The sequence below is a fragment of the Ischnura elegans genome, chromosome 8, assembly GCF_921293095.1.
Source record: "Ischnura elegans chromosome 8, ioIscEleg1.1, whole genome shotgun sequence".
Classification (NCBI taxonomy): domain Eukaryota; kingdom Metazoa; phylum Arthropoda; class Insecta; order Odonata; family Coenagrionidae; genus Ischnura; species Ischnura elegans.
Genome location: NC_060253.1, coordinates 113,231,485 through 113,256,565, shown reverse-complemented (window position 1 = coordinate 113,256,565; position 25,081 = coordinate 113,231,485). Strand labels below are relative to the sequence as shown.

At 40.2% G+C, this 25,081-nt stretch overlaps 1 protein-coding gene across 1 annotated transcript in view; it reads right to left on the bottom strand.

The window, feature by feature from the left end:
* The window catches only part of LOC124164280 (potassium voltage-gated channel subfamily H member 4), a 561,414-nt gene extending 536,600 nt beyond the window's left edge, over positions 1 to 24,814 (bottom strand). Inside the window, exon 1 of the mRNA XM_046541531.1 lies at positions 22,122 to 24,814. The gene's annotated coding sequence lies outside the window, so the exon portion shown is untranslated. The remainder of the gene's footprint in view (positions 1 to 22,121) is intronic.
* Between the last annotated feature and the right edge of the window lie 267 nt (positions 24,815 to 25,081).

Here is a 25,081-nt window from a genome sequence, read left to right as displayed (position 1 = left end):
AGTGCATATTTAATATAAAACATGATGACTCAATCGACAACTCGACCATTCGTTGAGAAAAGGCCCACACGGCGTGTTTTTCCTCGGCGATAATCCGCCTTTGAGGAGAGCTGAGGCAACGAACGGACGTGAAGCATAACAAAGAAAAAGGCTCCGCAAAGACGCAGCCGAGGGTATTTTGATCATCAAAGGGGAAGGTCACTGCTCATCCGAGCACTTTACTTACTCTGTTTGGATGACTTCCATGAGCAATCAATTCTGCCTCTCTTGACGGCTCTGAACCTAGCAAGGGAAAGAGCGTGCGTGAGTCCAGGTGACTCCTTTACTACCCCCCTCCCCACCCGTAAAACTCCTACATTTTACCGAATAGCAGCCGCGCTGAAGAAACGACCGACCGCTCACACGATTGACGTGCATGCGGCTCATTGCTCACGCAACACTCGTGGCGGATTCATTTTCTTTCCGTTTACTTAGCTCAAACCGTGGATGAAAAAACTCAGAATGATAAAAAAAATTGAACATAATCTGTAACTGCGAAGTAAACTCCGGAACAGAACTCGATGCGACAAAGAAATAACGCAAATCAATTACATTTCTTTACGTGCGACAGTTTAAAAAACTAGTTTCAAACGATGAATGCCATAGATTGACATCGAAAGACATGGCAATAAGTACCTTGAAGTGTAGTGAACGTGAAAAGTCTCCCCCCTCCTCAAATGGACTAACTATTGCACTATCATCACTTCCTCGAAAGTTACGACTCCCATTATCAGAGTAAATGAGAGGCACTACATGTCGTGAGGGGTACTTGTAGTGCGCGGCGTACATCCGACAATAATAACTACATTCAGGTACACAGAGTCCTCTGTATTGCACTTTCATCGCTACTCCGTCGTCGAGTATTCGATTACGCTTTCGATATGGAAATGGTGGTGCCCGCCATTGCTAGGTGCAAACGCTACCTGTGGAGAAATGGCCAGATATAATGTTAAACATTTAAGATTTATTGATCGAGTGAAGTTCGTCGGGAATTGAGAGCGAGTTGAGATGTTTTTCGGAGCTTAAAAAAAACAAACTACAAACCTTTGGAGCGTGACAACTCCTAGCACATAGAAAAATAAGTGAAAACCCTCGCTCACCCATTGATAGATTTGTTAGAATTGTTTGCGTCTGACGAACTTCTCTTAGTTGTGGATTGGAAAATTGATAATTCACAAACTCACTCCACACGCCCCTGCTTCAACACTGTCCGCCGTTATCGATGTGCCACACAATGGTGGGCTAAGACTACTTTGCCACGTAGTTACAGTGAGGCAATCAAGATGATGACTCTGAATGCACTTGGATGGTATTTATTTCATAGGCTAATTATGTTAGTAGCAATAATTTGGTAAATGAGAGAATTTATCCAGTCATGGAAGCTTTTTACCTCTGAATTATTATTAATAAACCAATTTTTATTATATTAAATTTGGTGTATAGTAAAAGAATTATTCTATAAAAGCACCATTTAACGCATCCACGCTAAAGGTGTTCTCCACGTGAAATCAATTCTCTCGATGAAATGCCCGAAGTCGAGAGGGTTATAAATTTCAATTCCATGACTTTCGTTTCCAATACTTATGATTCTCGCATTTATTGAGTGGACTCTTTGCGACGGACATTTTGTCGTTAAGAGACGCAGACGCAACGCCAGCCGCAAGCACTTCGTTATGACCTCTCTGGAGTGCTGGTAGATCGTCATGCTATGCAAATTTAAGCTCATCTGCTATGCATAAAAGCGATATATCGATGACGTGCTGCGTGAACGGTGATGAAATACATACACTGCAGATTACTCAACTCCATTGGCACTTTTATTATAAATGCGAGGAATATATTATTAATGTATAATTACATTTTAATCGATTTAATTAAAAATCGAATAGATGAGTTGTCAAGCTAAATATTTTCTTGTAAAACCTATCTTCGATAGTTTATTTAACAAAATCCGGCATCACCCTGTGGAAGTTAATTGCATTAATAAAAATTATGTCTCGCGGCTGAGCTTTAAGCCACCGAGTGCGTCCACCGGGTTGCGGATGGTGGGTCAACCTCTAGATATAGAGGTTAGCTGCGATATAAGCAAGTTTACTTGTCGAATAAGCAGTCGTGGACAAAAAGCGGCGGTTATCCGAGGTGGTATGGGTCTATCCCTGGGTGAGATAGGCCATCTAAGTGATACAATAAACCTGTGAAGATACCGTTACTTGGCGATGAGAGGCCGCCAACAATTATGCCTCATATCACCCGGAGGAGAGGGCAGCAGCTCTTCTTCATATGAGTGAAGGTGGAGATCACGATGGTCAGTACAGCGACACTCATTGCACTTCAGGCGTGGTAACATTTACTTTAACGGCTGTAGTACTACGATGTGGAAGGCAAGGGGAAAACACCACATTATTAATAATAAAACGTTATTGTACTTTTCCACACGATTTAATTAATACGACCGGTTTCGTCGCAGAGGCGACATCATCAGGTACAGAATCCGTTATAATAACAGTTATTTTGTTCTTGTTTATCTGGTTGCTATTACGTTGGTAGGGCAGGGTTGCGTTGGGGTTGGAGCGTCACTCAGCTTCAGGGGAATCTCCAAGAGCGGGGAATAGTTTACAAAAATATTTTCATTTGCTAAAATTCCATTTTTTATATGCTTCCTTATCTCCAACTCCTCCAAGCAGTCCATCCTTCTTCCCTTTCCCTCAAGGTGGAGAATTTCCGGAACAAAATTGCTCCTGTGGTCACTCTCCCATAGATGTTTCGCAAAATGCGATTTTTCTAACTCCCCGTTTCTCAAATGCCTTCCGTGTTCCTCTGCTCTTACTCGGAACGAACGTCCAGTCTGACCTATGTAATAGGTCTCACAGTCACTGCACTTGAGTCTGTAGATGCCACTTCTATCATTTAAGTCAATTTTATCTTTTGTATTGCATAATAACGCCCTTAAATTAGATGTGTTATAATATGCTATTTTAAAGTCTTCTCTGGGAAAAAAGGTTTGCGGTTGCCTGTGAAATATTTCCATAATAACTCAGTTTGCACCAGCGTTTCTTATGCTCATTATGAATGGATGAATGGTATATCATTTTCTGTGCCCGGAGGGAGTATTTCTTCCTTAACAATTTATCTATTACACTTTCTTCGTATCTGTTTTTAACTGCAATGTTTTTGATGGTTTTGATTTCCATGGCGAGGTTCTCGGCAGAGAGGGGGATGTTGAGTGCTCTGTTTAACATGGCATGAAAGGCGGCTAGCTTATGAGAGGGGTGGTGGCGGGAGTCGGAGGGGATGACATGGTCGGTGGTAGTCTCTTTCCTGTAGATTTTGAAGTCGTAGCCTTTTTCCGAGGTTGAAATAGTGATATCGAGAAAGTTGATACTATGGTTGGATCCTTTTTCACATGAGAACTTTATGTTTTTGGCTTGTGTATTCAGTTTATTCAAAATATTCAAAGAAGTGGCATCTACAGACTCAAGTGCAGTGACTGTGAGACCTATTACATAGGTCAGACTGGACGTTCGTTCCGAGTAAGAGCAGAGGAACACGGAAGGCATTTGAGAAACGGGGAGTTAGAAAAATCGCATTTTGCGAAACATCTATGGGAGAGTGACCACAGGAGCAATTTTGTTCCGGAAATTCTCCACCTTGAGGGAAAGGGAAGAAGGATGGACTGCTTGGAGGAGTTGGAGATAAGGAAGCATATAAAAAATGGAATTTTAGCAAATGAAAATATTTTTGTAAACTATTCCCCGCTCTTGGAGATTCCCCTGAAGCTGAGTGACGCTCCAACCCCAACGCAACCCTGCCCTACCAACGTAATAGCAACCAGATAAAAAAGAACAAAATAACTGTTATTATAACGGATTCTGTACCTGATGATGTCGCCTCTGCGACGAAACCGGTCGTATTAATTAAATCGTGTGGAAAAGTACAATAACGTTTTATTATTAAGAATGGATTTTCACAAAGTAAAGCCAGAAACAATCAAGTTCACCACATTATTGTCCCGAGGAGGCGCAGCTACTCCAACTTTAAATTGTCTGACATGATGGAATTCTCTCAGGTAAAAAATTCCGGAGGTAAACTAGTCCCCCATTCGGATCTCCGGGCGGGGACTACCCGAGATGGTACATCGGTCAATTGTGATAAAGTTATGAGGATAGGTACATGGAACGTGAGATCACTCAGGACTTGCGGTAAGCTAGAAAACCTTAAAGTGGAAATGGAAAGATTGAATATCGACGTGCTAGGAATCAGCGAAATGAAATGGCCTGAGGAGGGAGACTTTTGGAGTGGAAGCTATAGGATTATACACACAGGATCCCTGAACGGTAATGCTGGGGTTGGGATAATGCTCAGAAAGAGCGCCGGGATGCGTGTGAAAAGCTTCCTACAGTACAATGAAAGGATAGTTATGGTGAAGGTAGAGACTAAGCCGGTAGATACCGTAGTGGTTCAGGTCTACATGCCCACGACAGACTACGAGGATGAAGAAGTTGAAGACGTCTACGATGATATAAAGGAAGTAATCAAAAAGGTAAGGGGTGAAGAAAACCTTATTGTTTTAGGTGATTGGAACGCTGTCGTCGGCGAAGGCCAGGATGGAAGAATAACCGGAAAATATGGATTAGGAAATAGAAATGAAAGAGGAGAAAGGCTGTTAGAGTTTAGACAGAACACAAATTAGTGGTTGCCAACACTCTATTTAAGAATCACATGGGAAGAAGATACACATGGAAAATGCCAGGAGAAAAAAAAAGATTTCAACTAGACTATATTTTAGTGAAGCAGAGGTTTAGAAACCAGATAAAGGACTGTAAAAGCTACCCGGGGGCAGATATCGACAGTGATCATAATCTAGTGATGATGAAATGCCATCTAAAATTCAAGAAATTGAAGAAATCAGCAAAGAACACCTGGCAATTAGAAAAACTTAAGGAGCCAAAAAATCAACAGGCCTTTCAAGAAGTAATGGAGTGCAAGATAGGATTAGATCAGTCTGAAAAATCAGTTGAGAATAACTGGACTAAGATAAAAAGTGGGTTTCAGGAGGCCGCTAGAGAATTCTAGGGAGAAGAAAATGTGTAAAGAAAAAGCCATGGATCACGGATGAAATCCTAGACCTCATTGAAGAAAGGAGAAAGTATAAGAATACGAATTCTGAGGAAGGACAGGCTTGCTACTAGAGAATAAGGAACGAGATTTGCCGCCACGCGAGGAAAGCCAGAGAAGCGTGGATGAGGAACATATGTGAGGACGTACAAAATAACCTCGTAAAAGGGAAAGTGGAAGCGGCCTATAGAATAGTGAGGAACCATTTCAAGGAACGAAACACAAAATGTGATAGCATAAGGGACAGGAATGGAAACATTCTAATTGAAAACGAAGACAAAGCCGAGAGATGGAAGGAATACCTGGAGAAATTATACAACGGGAGCAAACTTAGCTCAAAAGTTCTCGAAGAGGAAAGTGAAGTTGAAAAGGATAACATTGGAGCAAGCATCTTAAGATCGGAATTTGACGCTGCAGTAAGAGACCTGCGAAAGAATAAGGCCCCAGGCATAGATGACATTCCAGCAGAGTTAACAAAAAATGCAGGAGAAAAGGTCTTAACTCAACTGTATAAAACTATCTGCGATATTTATTCAATAGGAGATTTACCTAGTGACTTCGAGAAGAACATCATCATTCCCATACCCAAAAAGAAGAGAGCTGAGAAGTGCGAAGAATTTAGGACTTTAAGCCTGACGACACATGCATCGAAGATTCTGACAAGAATCATTTACAGGAGAATTGAACGAAGAGCAGAAGAATTCCTGGATGAGGACCAATTCGGATTTAGGAAAAGCAGGGGCACAACGGAAGCAATTTTGGCTCTTAGGATGATCATAGAGAAGAGAATGGAGAAAAACAAACAAACCTTCATAGCATTCGTCGATTTAGAGAAGGCCTTTGATAACGTGGATTGGAATTCAATGCTTAGAATTTTGAAAGAAATCGGCGTACTCTACAATGATCGTAGAATTATTCATAGTTTGTATAAAAACCAAGTAGCTGTGATCAAATGTGGACCAAACGGTGCAGAAGCAAGAATAAGAAAAGGGGTGAGACAAGGTTGTGCGCTTTCCCCCTTAATTTTTAATGTTTACGTAGAGAAAGCCATCAACGAAATCAAGCAGAAAGCTTCGGGTGTCAATATTCACGGAGAAAAAATTAGTATGCTGCGATTTGCTGACGACATAGCAGTCATAGCCGAGACAGAGAAGGATTTAAAGAAGACGTTGACAAACATGGAAAGGACAATGGCCAGATATCAGCTGAAAATCAACAAAAAGAAGACTAAGATATTAATTTGCAGAAAAAGAGAGGAGGCTAAAACAAGCATCAACCTATGAAAGCATAAGCTTGAAGAGGTGAACGAGTTCTCTTACCTGGGAAGCCGAATTACCAGCGATGGACGGAGCAAGAAAGAAATACACAGTAGAATAGCGCAGGCGAAGAGGGCTTTCTACAAAAAGAAGAATCTCCTTACAGCTGAAAATACCAGCATAGAAGTAAGGAAACAATTCATCAGATGCTACATATGGAGTATGTTTCTCTATGGAGGCGAGGCTTGGACGTTGACAGCAGCAGAGATGTCAAGAGTGGAAGCATTCGAAATGTGGCGCTACCGAAGAATGATGAAGATAAAATGGATTGACCGTGTGAGTAACGAGGAAGTGCTAAGAAGAGTGGGAGAAAAGAGAAACCTCCTAAAAACCTTATGCAGAAGAAGGGACAACTTAGTTGGCCACATTTTGAGGCACGATGGTCTGATGAAGACAATCGTTGAAGGACTAGTGGAAGGGAAAAAGGGCAAGGGACGGCCCCGAATGAGTTATATAGGACAGGTTATAAAGGATGTAAAAGAGAAGAAATATGTAGCTATGAAAAGATTAGCGGATAGGAGAGAGAAATGGAGAGCTGCGTCAAACCAATCTTAGGATTGTTGACTAATGATGATGAATAATTATGTATTCTCACTTTCTCTCTTACTTCCAATTCTTCGAAAACATTCGTCACTGCTAAACGGCATCATAAGTTGCATCGACATTGAAGAATTCAGTGTTCAGTAAAAATTCCCTGTTTTTTGTAGTTTTTGGGTTTTCTCCCACGTTCTGATTCTGATATTTACGACGAGTCGTTTCCGTTCCCATTTCTCTTTTTCTGAATATTTGTGAATGAGTCCTATCGATAAGAACGACGGATATTTGCCACTGAGGAGCAATTCACTTCGCCTTCCATTTTCCTGCTCTGCACCTCAAATGCAAATGCTATACAATTATGTTAGTAAGAAGATTAAAATCTGAAATTGACAGCACTGTATTTTATTTTTAATTAATTAAAAGGCCTTTTATGCTAAAAAAAAATAGCAGTTTTCAGCGCAAACAGAGTAATTGAGGATTTTCAGGCAGTGAATATTTCGGGTTTCACGGCGCTCCCCGTATCTCTCCTTGCAACGCTTCGCTGAGTGAATCGTATATCGTCCTCAGAGATTCCGCACTCCATTGCCAATCCGATCCGTTCGTAGAATATGTTTGATTTCTATTCGGATCTGACAACATGGCAACACGATACAATAAATGCAGTGGCTAAAACTTCGGGAGAACCCAGGACAACTCTAGATGTTCGATTCGCCAAAAACTGCTACGGGCGTAAAGAAAGCGTTACAGAGAGTTTAAACGAATAGGAGTGGGAGCCACTAAAGGCTCAAGAGGCTGCGCTCTAAAAATTGCCGATGGAACCGAAGAATCTGTGTGGTGTGCGCAGTGGCCCAATGGAAGTCCAAAGGTTCGATTCCCCGTCCACGGGTATTCTTTTCTCGTGGCAATTTATGACGAAGGGTGTTTCCCACCCTCGTTCCCCGCCTATTCTTATGTTCCCAGACTGTTTGAATACCTTTGGAGTAATGTGAACATTGAAAAGAAAAACGTTTAAAAAATAGATTTCTTCAGCTATACCTCATGTCGGATATTCACGATCGAATATTTAAGCTTTTTAATTTCCACAGACTTTACTTCAGTCTTGAAGATTGCGTTTCACCAGAATGTGGAATCATGATCAGCCGGCACAAATGCGAATCGCCACACTGCTGCATACACTAATGATTAGCAATCACTGACGCTGCCACAGTGGGGCGAAATGCGAGTCTCAAATGAATTCTATGGAAAACAATGTGTAATTAATCAACCAGAAAAACGTCCACGGGGAATCCGCACACATGATACATCCGAAAATAACAAATGCAGATGCATGGACTGCTTTTTTTATAGCCTAGTTTTCTTAAAAAGAAAAAAAGGAGACGGAGAGAATTTGTACGGTCATCAAAGCCTTTTAACTCACGGAATTCTTTGAAATTAAACTAATTGACGTGAAATTCTTCATATGCTTGCATGCCAACGAATGTAAGCGCTGATGCATCGGGCACTTCCTTCCTTAGAAAGAAGGCTTCCGCGGAGTGGTGTCGATGATTGGCTGCTCTCAGGTTCTCTACCGCGTTTGTTCATCTCGGGCGACGACATGTTTCGCTTTCGGGTCCGAAGTGAAGACCTGAAGAAGTCAACGGCAACGTTTGCGAAACATGTCGTCGCCCGAGATGAACAGACGCGGGAGAGAACCTGAGAGCAGCCAATCACTTCCCTCCTTACTTGGAAGGAGGTGCCAGCCATCCGGGGCTTTTAGCCGCTTCTTCTATCGACACAGAATCCAGAATAAAACATATATGTGCTGCAGGTAATGGCAGGAAACGAAAGTACTTCTTTCAGCCTAAATCTCAAAAAGGAAAGGTGAGGTGTCGATCAATTTCTGCGCCGAATGAATATGCCCTAAATAGGTGACGTTGAGTAGGTACTCCCCTATTACTTAATGATGGCGAATCCCGCGAATAGAAATCAGATTGTTTTCTTGCACAAAAAGAACCAAGAGAAGAAAAAGGCGGGGACGCACTCTCTTCCCCTCTGCACGTCCACACATTCCGAAGGACACTCAAAAGACCCTTCCTTTCATTCCACTTTAGACGATGAAATTTTTTTAAATATAGAAATATTTTCCATGATCGGCATCATGACCGCCATCTGTTGTAAACATTTTGTACTGCAGCTTACTCCCGCAAGTTCGTTGTGGTTACAACAGTTGACGGTCATGCTGCTGGCCATGCTAAATATTTCTATATTTAAAACATTTTCATTTTAAATGTAATTGTAGTTTAAACTAGGGATGGTCGGATCGGATCCAAATATCCGCGGATATTGCCCTTCATCGGATACATCGGATCCAAAGTCGCGGAAGACATCGGATGCGTATTAGAATTTCAGCCGTGGAAAATAAAAAAAGGCAAAATACGATTGGCACATAGAGTGACTCTTCCCAAGAGATTGAACAATCGTCGGGGGAATCTCAGCGTCGTAGGATAATAACAACGTCAAAAGTAGCTGACGTCGCAGATTTCAGAAAACCACCCTCGGCCGTCCATCAGCCCGTGCCTCTGTTGTTTTTTTTTCAGAAATCACACGGACTATAAATCATTGTCTTTGTTAGGGGGGGGGGTCCAAATCCAGGGGGGGAATTTTTAAACAACAGGGTACAAAGTATAGGGTTTCAAACTAATTTTAACACTCTTCATAACCGAAAAGAACTTCATTTTTCAAGGACATCTGTTGTAAATTCACGATTTTTCAATATTTTGTTTCCTTTTATGAAGAATGTACTTGAATAATTACTTCGTTTAATAGCAGAAATATGAAAATGCATTTGGATCCGAAAATAAGGATGCAATCCGAATCCGGATCCGAAAAAAATCCTGGATCCGTCCATCCCTAGTTTAAACAATACATACTGTTACAGTAATTATTTAATCAAGCCCTAAATTAAATTTATTATGTTTGCACTGCAGGAGCATGTAAAGTGGTTGCATTTTTATTGAAATTCACTGCTCCACTACTCTAAATGTTGTAAAGTCTCAGTCATAATTTTTTGTGAAATATTTAGATGTGTAGGTATAAAGAACATTCTGTAAAATTTTTACTTTTTTACATTCAGTTCTTTTTAGATATTGACCTACGAATATCGACGTTAAAAGGCTTTCGGCATTGTTTCACGAGCTATAGAAAAAAAATAAGGTGCATTCTCAGTGCTAGAACTTATACTGCAAGTAGTTTTTTGAGTATTCAACTCAGAAATAGCATTTTATTTGGTGAGTCTCGTTTCCTTCATAAAAATTTATGGCGTTAAAATGTTAGTATTGACAAATTTTTCCCGAATTCTTTCGGAAAGATTTTGACTGTCTTACATGATCGAAAAATTTTGAAAATGGTTTCCAAAAGTTCATTTCATGATAAACACACTGGTTTTTAAGTTATTCTGATATCCTTTAAAATAGCTTCCATATTAAACTTTATTCAAACCACGTTTTTCATAAAAATCTTCCCATACAACCTTTTAAAATTGGCTGCCAAAAAAGGACGGCTTGTAAATTTTTTTCAAATGGTGATTTGTGATTGTCTACTTGTAGGGAACCAATGATAAAAAAATCTGGATAATTTAAAATGTTGAGCAACATTTCCCGGGTGATTTGAAATGGATTGACCTATGTTCTATCCATAGGACACTTAAAAAATAGACAAGATTTTTAATACGGTTATTATTACGTTCGTTTTGCATATTACACGGAGCCTCGATACACATGATTAATAATTTTCATGTTAAAACAAATAGAATATTTCGTACAATAATTGTTTTTTTTAATCTCTAATATGAGAAGACCGTTTGCCTGTCGGACCCCCCCCCCCCCCCAAGAAAAAAGCCTGCATCCACCATTGTTGCTGTAACCAATACGCTCTCCTTAAGTTGCATCGCATTGCATGTTATTCGAACGATTGCAATGTGATGAAGCCTCAAGAATGGAGACAAGGACTGAGAAAGTGATTATTTTAATGCGCTCAAGGAAAAGAGATGTACGTGTATGGTCCACGGGGGAGATGGCTTCGAGCGCTGCTTTAAGAGAAATCACGCGGAAGAGATCGATAGTATGATTTTTTTGCTCTCCCCGGGGGCACGTGGTGTCTGTCGTACGGAAATGGATTGGATCTCAAAGGGCGAACTCTGCTGACCTTGAAGGGGTCGTGGAGGCGAGAGCCAGGGCCAAGTGACATGCCACCGAAACACACGCGACCAACGGAACGCTTGATAATTGCATTGCTATGGAGTTTGATAAATAAAGAGACCAGTGTTTTTCCGTTGTTATGATGCGTCACGCAATGAGCTGAATTCATAAAAAAGCTGGACAAAATCTCCAGAATGTTTTTTTTTATGTGGAACTCGAAACTTTGCGCAGTTGTTGACAATATTTAAGTGCAATTTTTGGCAGGAACTGTTTTTCATAGGTTACTTTTTTAAAGACATTACATGGCTTCAAAGCTGAACAGATTTCGCCAAAATTGCCCGCATTGAATTTCACCATGCTAAACTTAATGCCACTCCATTTGTATTCATTCAATAGCAACGAAAAATTACGATACTCTTAAGCGATTTATTGTTGTTCATTCTCATCATCTTCCACGACATACTTGTGGTACTTATTTGAGGCCGTGTACGATACAAAATGGCGGACCCTGTTTTTCTTCGAAACTTGTGTTTATGTAGTACCTATTATAAAAAAAGTATCACCGAGCTACCTCGAGATATTTTTACCACAAACACAACAAAGCCTCCTAAGTGTGATACGTAAAGATGAATTGCGACCGCCGGCGACGCCGAAATTAAGATTGATTTTTCGAACGTGCAGCACTGTTTGGAGGTTGCTGCTATCCACGGGTAATACTTTGCTCGACGGATGTTGGAAAGTGAATATTTTAAAGCTAGTGAATAGCATGAGAGTTATGATGGATATAATTACGGAATAATTTTATTACTATTATATATTAGTGCCGCATATACTTTCCATTTCGTGTAATCTGATTTCCTTTCCTGTTTTGCGATATTTAAAAAAGGATAAACGAATTTACCCGAGAAATTTACTTAAAAAATACATAAAACGTTATAGAGCGTCCATCCAAAGAAATCATCTGCGACCGTTGGAAATAAACAAAACAAAATCGATGTTTGCTACTGTGTCGCGCAGACAGTCCCTGTGTCCCTGGGCGTATGGATTGCCGTGACTCGCCGTACATTACAAATCGCTGTGGATTGTTGCTGCTTTCATTAGCCATATTATTTAGCTAGTGGGATGCTCGTATGTTTACCCACGCTGAGTGCAATCGCAGCCGCCCCTGCCTCACTATTCGCGGCTCCTCACAACGCTCACATTTGAATTGGATCCCGCTATCATAGCACGCAATGTAGGTATGTGCAAGACGAAAAAATCGAATGCAGTTTAAAGTTTAGTCACAAGATGAGATTGCGGCGAAAACCAGGTCCAAGTGAAGTATGGAAAAGACGTAGTGTTTAAATCAAGCACCATGAAGAGAAAGGAGTGTCGTGTCTGCAATAATCTCTGAAAATATCCATTGAGGTCCTATTGGGCCATAAATGTAATGCCCCCCATGAATTAACTCATCCTTTTTCCAGGAAACACTTACGTATAACATAGTCGGCATAGTCATAATTTATCTTGTTTTCATTATATTATCACTTATTGATTTAGTGTATGGACATTTTGATTTATCGATATTTATAGCATAGAAGAACCGATCAGTATCACTTTTGCTGAAATAAAGTTCAGTAAATTATTTAAAAACTTAAATTTTTTCTGTTTTTCAATCACTGGTGCTCCTCTGATACGAGACCGGCATATCTGGAGTGAAATACTTTTTACTTAATAAATACATCTTCTGAAATTAGCTGGGATTAATTAATGTGTCTCTGTCTGCAGCTTCGTGCTCTTTTATCGACATAGTTTCCTATGCGTAGCAGCGTATGGTATATGGAAGACCACGATTATTTGCTGAGCAGTCACTACTTCACGGACGGAATTATGATTGGTGACGCGGATGACCACTGAAGAAGCCGTCAGCCGCTCTGCAAGAGTTCGTGACGTCATCGAATTACCTGCGAAAAGGCTAACTGTAAGCCCGTCGCAGACTTCTCGCTGCGATTAACTGGAGAAGTATTCGACAGATATAAATACTGAAAAATGCGTGTCACTTTGCTTTTCAAACTCACAATGGACAATTAAATAAAATTAATGCCTGCATGAGAGATATGCCTAGGCTACAAGAAAGCATGCGTGACCCACGATTGCACTCGTCCCCAAGGTCACGGGAGAAGTCAAGATGACAATGGAGGGTGGTGATGGCGTTTGAGGTGAGTTGGTCGCTGCAAAGAGCTCGCCAAGAGGGATGATGGCCCAACCCACCCTCTGCCTCGCACACACACTCGCTCGAACCAACTCTTTAGTCTCCCCCAAAGATATTGCATTTAATCTCTTGTTTTGGTAATCGCAATGTACGTATCAATCTAATGATAATCACAAAATATTATAAACATGTGACCTCGTTCTGTGACAATTGTCAAGATATATAGGATGTGACATTTGTTCACACTAAAGTCATGCCAGGATCCGTATGGGATAACAAGAATGGGAGTTACAAGCAATTACAGAGAAAAAAGATAAACTAATTTTACATAGGAAAATTCATGCGTATTCACTATTAATTAAAATCTAAGAGATTGACATCGTGGAAGATGAAAGCCAGTCTTGATGCATTGATAAATTGATGCGATGACAAAGATGAATTCCGTGCAGGCCATTTTTAGGACCACACTCAAATTTTGTGCCTCGAAAGATTCCCTCTATTTAGGTATCCCTTAATACTATCTAAAATCTGTTAAATGCACTGATTTAACGTAATGAAACTTTAACCGATAAAAATACATTAATAACGCAGCACGTTTTATTGTATTTCTGTACTGCAAAAGTTCTGCATTAAAGAACAGTCACTCCGCAGCGGGAAATGCCCAAGTTCCGATCGGGATGCGTGAATTTTCCGAACAGACGCGTTTATTAGTGATAGCTATTGTACAAAAATCAACACGAAATTTACTTTTATTAATGAGTTATGTAGGATAAAATATTCACCTATCTTTAGGAACAAATTCAAAATTAATACTAATTTAATGCAAAGTTTTTACCGGAGTATTGAAAATAAAATGTTTTTTTCATTGGATGTGGTATTGGACACATAGTATTTGATTAGCAATCCTTAAATATTGCATTTTTGTACCAATAAACTGGAATATCAGTTGAGAATGAAGTTGATAACGCAATATGAGAAACTAAAAACAAAAGCTTACAAAATTACGGTCAAAATTACATTTTAAGCTTAATTCAATTTTCGACTCGCCAGCTGCTACAGCTATCCCACTACTGTTGAGCAAAAACAGGTACATTGCCAGAAGAACAGCATTAAAATTGGATAATTCTCTGAGTAAAAAAATGTTATCTAATTGCATGCTCTTCGTCAGATTGTACGGCAATTTATACTTTCAAATGTTTATTTTCTCCCGCGGCACCAATTCATTCCAACTGGCGACTCACCCATTATATGAGCTACCATGGCAGAAGGATCAGTTCTCTCAGATAACAATTTTTGACTGGAGTTACGCGCGTGACGTTCAAGGAAAGTGTGGTAAACCACGTGCATTTTAAAGAGGAACTTTCACTGTAACGAGTCTCATGTCGATACGAGCAGAAGTTTGCAAAAAATAGCATTGCAAGATCTCCCACAACTCGAGTGACAGAAAATGTCTCTTTCTAACATTTATAGCCATAAAATGTTTGATGCATTGCTGACGATATTGCGGAGGCGCAGAAATGAGTAGCCTCTGATTTTCAGTTTTTTCAACCGAGCGAGTGGTAATAAGCAATTGAAATAGAAACATATATTATTTGAAGTTGTTATAAACTTCATGAAAAAGCTTCAATTTTATAAATAAATCATCTTTTTTCATTTCCAGATATTTAAAATGAGCCATTTAATGATTTTCTTCCTTATGTTCTGAGATGTGACTGTTAATGCGAGATACACTTCCGTAAAACTTCAGTTTCACAACATTTCAAAATCTTTCAAACAGTTGCATGCACCATACTCATTGTCCTAATGGTTTTCATTTTCTAATCAAAGGAAGACGATTTTCCATCCATCGAGTCGTATGGTCCAACTTGCTAATTCTTCCGCGAAATATTTAATATAAAGCATTCAAAGTGGAATACTATTTTCCGAGAAACGTTCTATCTTCATTTGGAGAATAATATTTAAATGTGAGGATGAATTTCTGAGATTTTTTTCGAGAAATTTTCAAGGAATTTGGATGGTAGAGTCAAGTACTGTTCCGTAATGGACGAAAACTTCTGTATATCGTGATCGGCACTTTATATTGAACTGGTGATTATTTTTTTTCCAATGCAGTTTGGCTGTGATCCTCCTGTGATGTTCTTCCCCCGCCACCTGCACATTTTCCTCCTTTGCTCCCACCTTAGTCCGGTGATCATTTTCCTGACACTTACGTTTTCCTATATCATCCTAGCATACTGCTGTTCTTTGCACTTTTCCACTTTTAACTGCTGCGCGTAGGTCCCATAGAGGAGAAGACAACTCTGAGTAGGGGCGAAACGCGGGGTTTCATAGGCCATCGGCACTTTATAGGCCATTCATTTCCATTTCATCCTTTGTAGTGTCGCTTGAATGTGGTGCTCGGTGCCCCAATTGGACGTTTTCTAGCGCATGGTGGCGGCTGTGAACTGGCAAAATGTCCGCACGGTAAAAGAAGTGCGACCCAGTGAATCACCACAGAAAAATATCCCTTAATATAATATAATCACAAAAGAGGTCAAATAATCTACGGTATAGTGCCATTAAAAATACTACGAAGCTCCGCAGTCACCCAACCTAATCCTAGTCACGGCCTATTTCATACCAGCGGAGAGTGCCCGTTGACTTTCAACGGGTAATAAAGATTAAAACATGACTTTACGACCTAAAAAGTAATGTTTTACTGTTTAGAACAGAGACTTTTTGCTTTTGTAGCAATATGATTTCAAGGCCTGCTTATGACTTCCTCCTGCGGTTGATTTCTACAATTGAAGCGAAAGAGAAATGGATAGACATCAATGTTAAAACATAGAAATTAAAATGAAGCGTGATGAACAGTTGAACTATAGAATTAATTACAGCATTGCCAAATCCACTCTGTGGTGCGATTTAAAATCCAAAAATTCGAATGGAAGTAACATTAAAAAATAATATTATAAATTTCTCGCGGCTGAGCTTTAAGCCACCGAGTGCGTCCACCAGGTTGCGGATGGTGGATCGACCTTTAGATATAGAGGTTAGCAGCGAGATGACCGAGTTCTCTGGCCGAATAAGCAGTCGTGGACAAAAAGCGGCGGTAATCGGAAGGGGTATTGGGCTACCCTTGCGTAAGGTAGACCATTTAAATGATACCGAAACCTGTGAAGATACCTTGACTTGGCGACTGGGGGCCGCCAATAATTATGCCTCTCATCACCCGGGGCAGAGGACAGCAGCTCTTCTTCACATGTGCGAAGGTGGAGGCCATACTGGTCGGTACAGCGACACACATTCCACTACGGGCGTGGTAACATTTACTTTAACGGCTGTAGTACTGCGATGTGGAAGGCAGGCTACTCCACTCAATTTATATAATGACATGATGGAATTCTCTCGGGTAAAATATTCCGGAGGTAAACTAGTCCCCCATACGGATCTCCGGGCGGGGACTACTCGAGAGGGTACATCGTTCAAAGGTGATAGAACGTTATTGATAGGAACATGGAGCGTTAGATCACTTCGAACCTGCGGTAGGCTAGAAAACTTGAAGGTGGAAATGCGAAGAATGAACCTCGACGTATTAGGCATCAGCGAAATGAAGTGGCCCCAGGAAGGAGACTTTTGGAGTGGAAGCTACAGAATGACACACACAGGATCGCAAAATGGTAATGCTGGAGTAGGCATAATGCTTAGAAAGAGCGCCGGGATGCGTGTTAAAAGCTACCTGCAGTTTAATGAAAGGATAGTAATGGTGAAGATAGATACTAAGCCCGTAGCTACTGAAGTCGTTCAGGTTTACATGCCTACGTCAGATTATGAAGATGAAGAATTAGAATATGTCTACCAAGATAAAGCGGAAGTTATCAAGCAGGTAAGAGGGGAGAAAATCTTATTATTTTAGGTGACTAGAACGCCGTCGTCGGCGAAGGTCAAGACGGAATAATAACTGGGAAATATGGGTTAGGTAACCGAAATGAAAGAGGAGAAAGGCTACTTGAATTCTGCACTGAGCACAGGCTAGTGGTTGCCAACACTTTATTCAAAAATCCCCTGCGAAGAAGATACACGTGGAAGATGCCAGGAGATCTTAGAAGATTCCAAATCGACTACATTCTAGTGAAACAAAGATTCAGGAACCAGGTGAAGGACTGAAAAAATTATTCAAGGGCAGATATCAATAGTGACCATAACTTAGTTATGATGAAATGCCACCTTAAATTTAAAAATTGAAGAAAGCCGTGAAAAACATATGGCAGGTTGAAAAATTGAAGAAGGTTCAGCATCAACTGGCTTTTAAAGAGGCTGTAGAAAAGAGAATAGGGGAGAATACGACTAATAAACCAGTGGAAGAGAGTTGGAAAACCATTAGATGTGGTCTGCAGGCAGCAGCGGAGGAAGTTCTTGGTAAAAGAAGAGTCGTTATGAAAAAACCATGGATCACGCAGGAAGTATTAGATCTCACTGAAGAAAGAAGAAAATACAGGGCTGCGAAAACAGAGGAAGGACAGAATTGTTACAAGAGAATAAGGAACGAAATATGTCGTAAAGCGCGGAAGGCTAGAGAAACGTGAATGAAAAATATTTGTGGAGACGTACAAAGCAATCTTAAACATGGAAAATTAGAGGCCGCCTATAGGATAGTGAGGAACCACTTTAAAGAGAGGGGCGTAAGATGTAATACCCTTAGGGACAAAAACGGAGAACTAATGATTGAAAACGAAGAAAAAGGGAAGAGATGGAAGGAATATCTGGAAGATTTGTACAAAGGAAGCAGCGTAAGAACGAATGCTATCGAAAACGAGAGAGAAGTGGATGCCGATGACATGGGAGCCCCAATTTTAAGATCAGAATTTGATACGGCTGTAAGAGACCTTAGGATAAATAAAGCGTCTGGCATTGTTGATATTCCCGCAGATAACAAGCCAACGTTCGTTGCGTTCGTAGACTTAAAGAAGGCATTTGACAACGTGGATTGCAGCAAAATGCTTGGAATCCTAATGGAAATTGAGGTTCTTTACAATAACAGAAGAATCATTCACAGTTTATACAAAAACCAAATAGCGGTGATAAAATGAGGGCCCAGCTGTTATGAAGCAAGAATTAGGAAAGGAGTGCGACAAGGCTGTACATTGTCACCCTTAATTTTCAACGTTTATACTGAGAAAGCCATGAATGAAATAAAAGAAAAGGCATTGGGAGTGAATATCCATGGAGAAAAAATTAGCATGCTAAGATTTGCCGATGACATAGCTGTTATAGCAGAAACAGAGAAGGATTTGAAAAATATTCTGGTTAATATGGGTAGAGCAATAAGTAAATGTCAACTGAAAATAAGCACGAAGTAAACCAAGATATTAGTATGCAGCAGAAGAGAAGAAGTCAAAACTAACATTAAAATAGGGAAGCAAAAACTGATAGAGGTGGATGAAATCAGTTATTTGGGAAGCAAGATAACTAGTGACGGGAGATGTAAGAAAGAAATTATCAGCAGAATAGCTCAGGCGAAGAGAGCATTCCACCAAAAGAGAGACCTGCTTACAGCGGGAAACTTAATTATGGAAGTAAAGAAACAATTTATAAGAACCTACATTTGGAGTATGCTCCTATACGGAAGTGAGGCATGGACAATGACCGCAGCGGAGAAAGCAAGGATAGAGGCCTTTGAAATGTGGTGCTACAGAAGAATGATGAAAATCAAATGGATCGACCGAGTTAGTAACGAGGAAGTCCTAAGAAGGGTAGGAGAGAAGAGAAGCCTCATGAAAACCTTAACAAGAAGACGGAACAACCTTATAGGCCACATCTAGAGACATGATGGCCTGATGATGACAATCGTCGAGGGACAAGTTGAAGGCAAGAACGGAAAAGGAAGACCTCGAGGAAAATATATGGAACAAGTAAAGAAGGATGTAAAAGAGAAGAAATACGTAGGTGTGAAACGATTAGCTGATAGGAGAACTGAGTGGAGAGCTGCGTCAAACCCATCCTAGGATTGTTGACCAGTGATGATGATGATGATGATTATAAATTTTTATAAAAAGTTAAATACAACGTTTTCCTCGCCAACTAAAAGGAAGAAAATTCATTTCTCTGATCATATCTGTGTCTTAATATGAATTGTTACTCAAATGGTGGCATACTTTATGACAATCATAACGACCAAAACGAAAAACGTTGGGCGCTCTTACATTTAGTATTTGCAATAAATATGAATTTGGATTATTATCATTTACAGTTGGGTTGTCTATCGATATTTAAATCGATACAATCTGCTACTAATTGATTCTAATCACTATTAATAAGGTTATTTAAAATTCAGTTTATATTGAATGAGAAGGTAATGCTCAGTGCTTAACATCTGAACGTGTTAGAAATTAGCACCTAATGATTGATAAATGTTAATTTCCAGAGGTCAACAGTTTATGCTTTAGTATTCAGCAATTATGCATGAATGTGTTATTACCTGACACGCAATGTTTTAAGATTTAATATCTGAGCGTTTTTGATTCTGTTTTAGTTCTCAAATATCAGTGAAGTCTTCAACTATGCCAATGTGCTGATTTAAGATAGAATATGGTTGGTAAAAATCGCAGTTTAGTAAGAATTTTTAAGAGTAATGTCACCTATTGCAAATACTAAATGTAATGTTACATGCGCCCAACGTTTCTCGTTTTGGCCGTAATGATTGTCATAAAGTATGTATGTCACCATTTGAGTAACAATTCATATCGAGACTCACATATGGAAAGAGAAATTTATTTTCTTCTTTTTAGTTGGCGAGGAAAACGTTTTTAAATTTATTAATTTATAACATTATTTTCTTCTTTTTAGTTTTGAATTAATTAAATCTATCAATAATACAATGAAATACTTTTAATTGGATTAAAAAACGCAATTTTATTTTACATTGTGAATGAATTTTTCAGACATTTCTCTTGATTTTTAAAATTAAGTTTTGTAAAATTTCAATATTTTTATAATTTTTTCTGAAAATTGCGCTTATATGTTGCACAAAATTCAAAATGTTACTCATCAAAATCGCTTAATTGTGATTGCAGCGCTACCGGTGGCAAAATGTGGAATTAATTTTCCATACAAAATTAATTTTGCAATTTTTTTTTTAATCTAGCCAGAATCATGACAGAAAGCATATAAATATGCATTGTTATCAAGACCTGAGCTAGATACAGAGTCAATGCTCTAGCTAGTCGTTAAGTGTGTTAAAATTGAGTTACAATATCCCACCGTAACAGACAGACACGAAAGTAAGTTTAGAAAAACGTCGTAAAAAGGTCTGTTCGAAATTCATTCTTTGTTAGGGGAAAGAAAAAGTAAATATAAATGATCAAAAAAACAGCCAAACAAATATTTCTCGCAAATCTCCCTCCTTAGAGCGCCTAAACCACCTAACACAAGCAATTTATACTGACAGTTTTGCGTCCCCTTATGATGAGAAGTAGTTGAACCACGTGAGGCCCACGAGAGAGACCGAGGGGTACAGGCGAAGCTCTGCACGAGCCCATGACGTCATAAACTTGCAAGGTCTGAGGCCGCCTGTTTTCTGCTATTTCGGTTAACCAAGCGACCGATCCAAAAACGGAAATACACGTCTCGCCATTTTTCAAACTTGATCAAAATGATTATATGAAATAAAACTGGTTAAATAGTACAGAATGAGTACAGTATTTTTCTCGGGCATGAACGAAAATAATGTTGCCATATACCATTTCTTCGCATTTCTGTGATAAACGTTTAAGAATTGACGCGCAATCATACGAATAGTCTGAGGAGGTTATTCTAAAAGGTCGACATTTCTCAGGTGACGCTTATTCGGATGAGGTCGTCAACCGTCAACAGGTTGTTGGGTTTTCGGAGGATACGAGCGGCAGCTGACGTCACGAGGGAAGGAAGCGGAAAATAAGTCAAGCAAACAGGGAAAATCTACGTTACCGCCGGGATTTGAACGCGGGTCCACGGTGTGAGAAGCTAACATTTCAGCAACCACATCAAACCTAATCCCTTCAAGGGTCGGAATGTCTGCCTTTGATACAAAACGGATCGAACGCTAACCATTTATAACATTCAAATTAGTAATTCCAATCAAAATAAAAGAAAAATTAATTAAAACGTTATGCATTACCTCTAAAGAATATAAGCAAACATGATAGTACTTCACAACGTCTGAATTTCTTAGGGGAAAGCCGAAAAATACATCGATATCTCCTCGATGACTAAAATCGATACGGAGTGACAGATATTAGCAAATGCTTCGCGGAAAAAATAAAATATCCTCCGCAGATAACAGTTTAAAGTTAAATCTCTAGAAGCTAATATTTTAAAATCATTTTATCTGGCGTAACTTACAAAACTGTATAAGCGATAGCTCAGAGCTGCACCAACCTAATATTCAGCGCAATACAATTTTCTATCATACACTTAGTGCATTGAAGGACTGATATTACACAAATCAAAACATTAATTTTAAAACCGACGCTTTTATTCACACAAAAAGAAGACTATAAACCACCCTCCCTCGACCCAATTTTAAAATTGACACATTTCTTTGCTAAAATGTTACAGATAAAAGATAAAACGTGATGCTTTGCATTTAACACCGGGGAGAAGAAATAACCTAACAGACCTCCAAAAATAAGAATTAAAAAAGTCTTTGAAATATCTACTCCTCCATTAAAAATTCTATAAATATATTTTTAAAAGGATTATATGAAAGAGATCTTAGAGATGAGTGCTTACGCTTTCTGATGAGGCCGGAAACTTGAAGTCGATCTCGCAGCAAAAGCGGCCTCCCACGGATATTCTCCTCGAGTAATGCGATTCCACGGAACTGGAACAATCTTCGGAGAAATCTTGGATTATTCTTTCTCACTCGGTCACTGAGAAGTGTCTACAACATCCCCCTGGTTACAAAAATAGTCCCAACAGTCAGGGAAGTCTCTGGCCCCAAGCGGAACATTTTCCGCGAACTTCCGCGATGAAAAGCAGCCTACGGATGAGAAGCTCGTAGAAAACAGCGCTCACTCACAAGCAGGTGAAATGCACGATTATTTGAAATTGTTCGGCTAAATGTCAGTACTACTACAGTACTTTCATCTCTAGGTCGCTATCAGTGCATAGACTCCGAGTGGAAATATTCGCAGTTGAGGGGAGAGATAGAGGGAGTTAGGCAGTATGATTAGGGGCAGAGCAACAGGCAAGCAACAGGCTTCTTCTCCCCTTCTCATCTCACTCACACACACACCAACCCTCTCGTAACCTTTGTTTTTTTTCGTCAGAGTGCCGCTTTCAGAGTCAAAAAGAACACAATCGATCCGCGCAAGAGAGATCCGGGATTCAGCAGCACGATTTCTAGATAATTTGCGTGCAAACACCGCAGATATTGCATAAAAACGGACGCTGATTAATCTCAATAAACATCTGGAACACGAAGAGTCATTATCGCGATAAAAAATAACAAAATATGCATTTAAGCGCGCGCGATTTTTTCCCACTGCAGATTAAATAGATCACTTTCAATTAATCACGGCGGTAGCATCAATAATAAGGGTCGATGCACTCACCCGAATGTTGGCTTGGAACGGTGAGGATAAAGCTCACCCGGAACTAAGCTACAGACGTGCGGATCACACGCTCATGGCCATTCTCTCTCCATGGGCCACCTAGCACTTGGAGGATCTTATTCCAAGGTGCGGAACGCTTCACCTGAGATTTCAACCCGGGACCCCTGAATCAGGAGCCAATCGCTCTAGCTCACGCTCCCCAAGGTTCGCTAACAACAAGGAGAAAGCGAAGACCACATAGAGAGAAAGGCTTTCCACAATATCCGTAGTATTTAGCACATCCTCCTCTTTGCCAATTTAAGCCGCGGAACACTAAGATTATTCCCTTAAGAGAGAACAAAATACCTACTATCTGCGAGATTCACTCACTTCCGCTGTTAAACTCATAGACACGAGCCAAAGACTACTGACGTAGAATATTAACATAGAAAAAATAGACAAGTTAGTGAAATAATGATCAATTTTCCCGTAAAAATTATCACAGAGAGAATAACCGCGGAAATATCCCAAATATTTCCGCCGATAATTTAGAAAAAAGTATCTTAAATGCGCCGAGTTATTGCAGCTCCTTTTATTTTTAGAATATGGAGAGGTATAAATATATCATTTTCTATTAAATACAACGGTATTTGTAAAATTAAAGCGAAAATCTCTTTTAATCACAGTGTGCCATATCTGATAAGCGTATAGTTTGCACAAGTATATCAATGATTCCGCACAAATAACGTCACTCAACTTTAAAAAAAAATCTCATAAGCTTCGGTAGCGTCTCCCAAGACAAATTACACGGAAGAATACCAGTATTTTAAAAACAAATTACATATGAAATTGAAATTAAAAACGCAAGAAATAATTTGATTGAAGACGTGAGACTCAGAAAAAGGCGTAAATGTACCGTAAATCGTGCTCTCATTATTGCAAACGACAGCTAAACAAGTGACCAGCATATGCGATTTCTTTGAATCATTGATGAACAGCAATCAACGAAACAATCACAGTCATTCTACGTAAGTGCTCATAATTTCATCTCTACAACACGTTAACTCACTAATTTTCAAGATTTTAGAGACAGTTAAGGATTAAATAGCCAGATCATGTTAGATTTTTATGAAAGGGTTTGAACTTTCAGGACTAAGCAATTGGGGACGAGGATTTTCACGAGGTTTTCACCGAGGCTGGCAACGTGCCGGCGTCCATTTAACATCTACTAAACCGCATCTCTTTAACCGCAGAACAAAAGTTAGAGTACATCTGAACTGTACATTCAACAAATAAATTTATGTAAATAATCTCTATTCTGGATCCCGACTTGTACAGTTAATAGCCGATAAACAAATACGACAAATGAGAAGAAAACGCACTAGTGGAAAGAAAACACAATTCCGTGGATCACAAAGCGCAATTTGTACCGATTTCAGTCCACCAAATAGTCGGTGGGACTACGACGAAAACAGCGAAATAGCCGAGGCGAAAATCACTGGCAGGGAACGAGAAGAATTCGCGATGGAAAGCAGATGGAAGAGCAGAAGTTTGCTTCGCCCTGGTCGCTATTCCATTCGTTCCGAAGCCTTGCTTCGTAGGCGCCACATCATCCACAACATAACCGCATCCGAGTCACAACCACTCTGATGTTTTCCACGGCGGCGCACGCATTGACGTGGACTGCGAAACACTAGCAGCGGTGGCTGTACTTCAAGGATCCTTCCGTGCCCCGCTTATGTTTCGCCCGACACAAACGAACGCCACCGTGGCGCACACGAACGGCAGCGGAGAAATAGCGGCGACGGGGGCAGTTGAACGATGACCCCTTTTGTCTCTTATCTCTGCTTGACACGCGTGTACCCTGCAGCGAACGTGCTTCCGACACGGTCAGCGTAGCCGTGACAACTGCCACTCGGAGTGGTGGTTCGATCTTACACCCCCACGCCCCCCCCTCTCCATGCCGCCTCCCCTCCCCTCCCACACGCACCCCACCCCTCGCAGCGCAGGGTGCACGAGGGAGCAACTGGTGTCTGAGAAGGGGTGGGGGGGGGGGCGAGGGTGGGGGTAAGGGGGAGGGGGAGGGGACGTAAACAGCCGTTCAATCTGGTTTGCCAGTCAGTGGCGATCGGTGGGAAATGAAAGCAAGTGCTCACG